The sequence below is a fragment of the Trachemys scripta genome, chromosome 10, assembly GCF_013100865.1.
Source record: "Trachemys scripta elegans isolate TJP31775 chromosome 10, CAS_Tse_1.0, whole genome shotgun sequence".
In the NCBI taxonomy this organism is placed as follows: domain Eukaryota; kingdom Metazoa; phylum Chordata; order Testudines; family Emydidae; genus Trachemys; species Trachemys scripta.
This window is the reverse complement of record NC_048307.1, coordinates 24,249,516-24,254,318: the sequence shown is the minus strand read 5'-3', so window position 1 is coordinate 24,254,318 and position 4,803 is coordinate 24,249,516. Positions and strand designations below refer to the sequence as shown.

At 43.6% G+C, this 4,803-nt stretch overlaps 1 long non-coding RNA gene across 1 annotated transcript; it reads right to left on the bottom strand.

Moving 5' to 3' along the window:
• Positions 1 to 534: 534 nt before the first annotated feature.
• LOC117883846 lies at positions 535 to 2,963 on the bottom strand. The gene is made up of 3 exons (XR_004647426.1): positions 2,884 to 2,963; positions 1,298 to 1,400; positions 535 to 619 (listed from the first exon to the last, which is right to left on the bottom strand). It is a non-coding gene; the product is annotated as an uncharacterized LOC117883846 (long non-coding RNA).
• Positions 2,964 to 4,803: the final 1,840 nt, after the last annotated feature.

Below are 4,803 nucleotides of genomic sequence, written 5' to 3'. Positions count from 1 at the left end.
TTAAAGCATCTCCACCTCCAGGTCAGCGTGTTTGGGTGTGAGTGGTAGGGGTGTGCTTGGGTTAAAACCCATGTAAAAGCCCACATTAACTGGGCAGTGAAGACATGCCCAGAGAGGCCTCATTTGCCATTACTGCAGGGTAAGTACAGCTAATGTTACACGGTAAAGACATTGCGTATTTCCTTGAGCTAAGGAAATGCCCCCTAAAAGGCAAAACTATTGAATGATTGTTGATCATTATTTATGGAAGGAATTGGAGAGCTGCCTGTATTACTATACTCTTGAAATCCTTATGAAAAACGATCCTCCTAAAATTCAGACAGTTGGAGGTTTAATTAAATTAGCCACTTCCCTTAGCTGGCGCTTAACACAAAGGAGCCTTGCCAAACTAAGAGGAGTGGTTAAGAACAGAACTTGTCTTATTGCCAGAAGGTCATGTTGTTCAGCAGAGTTTTGTGATACATTTGTAATCAGGAGTGATGGCCTGAGCTGCTGTTGTGCACTTTTTATAAGAAAGCCAAATTATTAGATTACCTGTGATTTGTGCTTTAAATAGCGGCTTCTTAGAGTGGGATGCTAGCGGCAGCCAGGTTTGCGGTATGGTGCATCTCTCAAATGCCTGCAGAAAGAGGGAGACAGGAAGAGAATATATGTAATGATAAAGGGCAGAATTCTGCCTGGATTTATAACCCATGCAACCCCCATCAATCTCAAAGGGATTGTACACAGTGTGGAAATCATAGTAGGATCTGGCCCACAGAGCTTAATGGTCTGAAATTCCTTTTCTACCTTTCAAATAGGGAAGAAAGATGATTTGAGACTGATTCAGGCTAAAATAAAAAGGGGTTCTTTAGGGGTTCTGTACTTCTCTGAAAACTTTATATAGGGGATTTCTTTTGCCCCTCCTGGGAATTAAATATGTAGGTGTAGGGGGTGAATCTCACTGTAGTTTTAATGACAATGGTCAGGAAAAAATGAGGATATGTGCAAACCAAATCAAGTAGCTGGGCTCCATTCAGCTTCATGGCACGTCACACAGTTTCCATCCAAGCATTTTTAATGTGTCCATCACTACTATCAAGGTGCCGCAGGCAATGATTCCAACCAGATTTCAGAAGCTTGACAGATTCCAGACATCCAGTGATATGTAGCCGAAGAGAAGACTATTGTGTGTGTTTCTAAGGCTGTACAGTTCTCTTTCCTGAAAGCTCTGTGTGGAGAATGGGTGAACAGCTGAAGGCTTGTGAGCTCTAGCTGATTATCAGGGGGCTGGCTTGAGAGAGGTATGGTGGTTTACCTTGTTTAGAGTAACAAGAGGAGGTGTTCAAAAAGGACATTCTGGGACATCTCCGGCCACTGCCAGGTGCCAACAAGTGAAGAAATTTTCTTGAAGAGATGACCTATTTGGATTAGAGAACGGACACAATAATAACCAACGTGGACATTGTGTAGCGTTCCATTTGCTGAACAAAAGCTAAGGGAGGAGGCTACATTTTTTTTTCTAAATTGCAGGCTGGCTTCCAGTCTGCAGCAGACTGCAACTGAAGGCAATGATCAAAGCCAATCAAATCAGTACAAAAGCAGGAGTTGTCGCAAACTTTGAAGGTTGAGATCAAGAAAGATAAGAAGGGATAAAGCAACTAGGGAGAGTAAAAAGAGCAGAGAACAAACATCAAGTCACCCTAGGTGCTAACAAAGGTAGCCTGTCCTTGGGGAGGAGCAACAGAAAACTGAGTATAGACAAATGACAGGCAATCCTGCCTATACCAGTCAGATGACTGCATGACCCCTACTGCAGCCCTGAGGCTGTAGCAACCCTTGTTGCTCCTGCATCCCTAGAAAGGTCAATGTCCAGTGGATTTATGCTTCAGTCTATGTTTCATCCAAAAGCCCCTCTCCACAGGGAAGGACATATAAGTCCTTCCCCGTAGTGGCACTCACCACACAGTGGATACACACACTCTCCCCTGTAACACAGTGGAATCAACACCAGTTCAGGTGCATCACTGCTATGGAGGAAGGGGTCTGATTTGCCTCTCTGTTCTGTACAACTCCCACTGGAGTCCAGAACTGAGAAGAGGGTTCAGGTTTTAGCCAAAGCAAATGCATCAAGTCTAAAAAATCCTCAAACCTCTTAATACGACAGATTCATAAATGCAGCGAAGCGATGCCAGTAAGGTATCAGGAAATAATTGACAAACATGAACACAGTAAAGGATTCAGTCCTTCTTATTTAGCTCCGCATGGCGATTCAACCGCTTCCACAGCTCCTTACTGCTAAATTATACATTCTTCAAAATGGTACTGGGAAGTTTTACAAATGGATATTCATCAACATGTCAGTAAGCTACAAACATCCAAATGCTGACTTCATACCAGAAACAACAAAATACTGTGCTCAGCACTTCCCAAAATGTGTTTCCAGGAGCTCTGACAGAGGAAAAATGAGGAAGAGATCGATCTGCATGTCTAGAGAGACTGTGCTAATAAAAAAACTAAACTGGAATTTAGGGAGACAGTAGGAAATCTAGCTGCAACCATTACAAAAGATAATAAAAGCCAGAGAAAATGCCACCAGGCTAAATGCTCTGTCAAAATAAGCTGCAACACACAGATCTTGTCAAGAGACATCCTTGTAACCAGCTCAAGAAAATCATTTATATGCACGTGGGAGGCTGAGTTAACAGATCCAATTATGGCAGAGACAGAGACCTGCTTCCAAGCATTATACTAAGACTAGATGCAGATTTTATACAAATGGGCTGTAGCTGCCTGTGTTCTCAGCAGCTCTCTTTGACTGGATCCCTTTCTCCTTTCCTCAATAGAAGCCCTGATACCAAATATTGACATTTATATAACAATTCAAGAGAAGGGTTCACTTACCACCCTTACCTTCTCTTCAGCAAAGTGCAATATCAACTTGCTGAATTGGGCTTTAAAAACATCTCTTCTCTTAATATGTTTGCATATTGTATAAGGAATTAGACTTGGCAGTAGCAGAATGTACAGTAAAGGCAGATATCCAAGCACCAATGGGGAGCTTTGTGAAATCTGATTCTCCAAACTATGTGGTTCCCACATGTCAAAATGCAGGATAAAGCCTAGAAAATAAACAGCCACAAACAGTGGATAAGAACAGAGCATTTTTATATTTTACACTTCCTAGTTCCAGCTGAGGCATTTAGCTATGACAGTGATGGGTGCCATACAACAGCAGCATTCCCCAGACTTTCCAAGGCTGAACTGTTCCTCCCTGTCATGACCATAAAATCAATCACATCTTCCTTCCACAAATCTTTGTGGCATTGCAGGCCCTTTTTAATGTATACATTTCACCCCGGCTATGCCTTCATGCCCCACATTTTGGGAAATGCTGTAACAGACAGATCAGGATAAGGGAAAAGCCAGATTCCAAAATAATATCCTGCAGTATTTCCAGCCCAACTTTTCACATTCAAACAGCCAGGTTCTGATCTCAATTATATCACTGCAAGACCAGAGCTATTCCACATTTAGGGCCCTCCAAAGCCCTCTGAAGTCAATGAAACAGCAGAACGTTATTGTTCTTCTCCAAAACATGCAAAGCTACTCCACTATACTGAGGTTCACCCAGAACAACATTGATGCTGGAGGTAACATTTTTTTGAGCATGAGCTCAGAGCATAGCAGTCTGACATTCTTGCAAGGCTGGCAAGCAGCATGATAAGTGAAGTTTACAAACTGGAAGCCTATTGGTTGTAACTTAGAAGGGGAAGGGGAGTAGAAACAAAGTTTGTCAAGGTTAAATAAAGGGCGATAACGTTCCTTCTATAGATGACCATAGGCACCATTTTCCCATTTAAATAATACACAACTTTCATCTGAAAGATGTTGAAAGTCGGCCAGTATCAACCATTAAAAGCATTAGGCTGACTCATTATACCTGATAACTGATCTGTCAGTAAACAGAACATGTGATTAAAGACATTGAGGTTACAGGGTGTGACAAAGTTCCTCCTCTATCTTGGTGGGCCCTGCGTTTATTGGCAGATTTTCTTGCTTCAGAGATTCACCATGTGGGTTGGGGAACAGCCCAGAGACCTTCCCCTATGGAAGAACCCACAGTCCAGGTCAATTGGGAGGTTTGGGGGGAACCCAGGCCCGCCCTCTACTCCGGGTTCCAGCCCAGGGCCCTGTGGACTGCAGCTGTCTACAGTGCCTCCTGTAACAGCTGCATGACAGCTACAACTCCCTGGGCTACTTCCCCATGGCCTCCTCCAAACACCTTCCTTATTCTCACTACAAGACCTTCCTCCTGGTGTCTGATAACGCTTGTGCTCCTCAGTCCTCCAGCAGCACTCCCTCTCACTCTCAGCTCCTTGTGCCTCTTGCTCCCAGCTCCTCACACTCACACCACAAACTGAAGTGAGCTTCTTTTTAAAAACCCAGGTGCCCTGATTAGCCTGCCTTAATTGATTCTAGCAGCTTCTTCTTAACTGGCTCCAGGTGTCCTAATTAGCCTGCCTGTCTTAACTGGTTCTAGCAGGTTCCTGATTACTCTAGTGCAGCCCCTGCTCTGGTCACTCAGGGAACAGAAAACTACTCATCCAGTGACCAGTATATTTGCCCTCTACCAGACTCCTGTACCCCACTGGTCTGGGTCTGTCACAAGGGACACTTGGGAGATATTGAGATTACACTTTCATTTTATTAAAATTGCATGAACACCAGCTTTACCAAGGGAACCTTCCTGTTAATTTCTTTTAGCATGTGTCTGGGCCAGATAAGGGATCCAATGTCGTTATCAAAACAGGTACAGTCGAG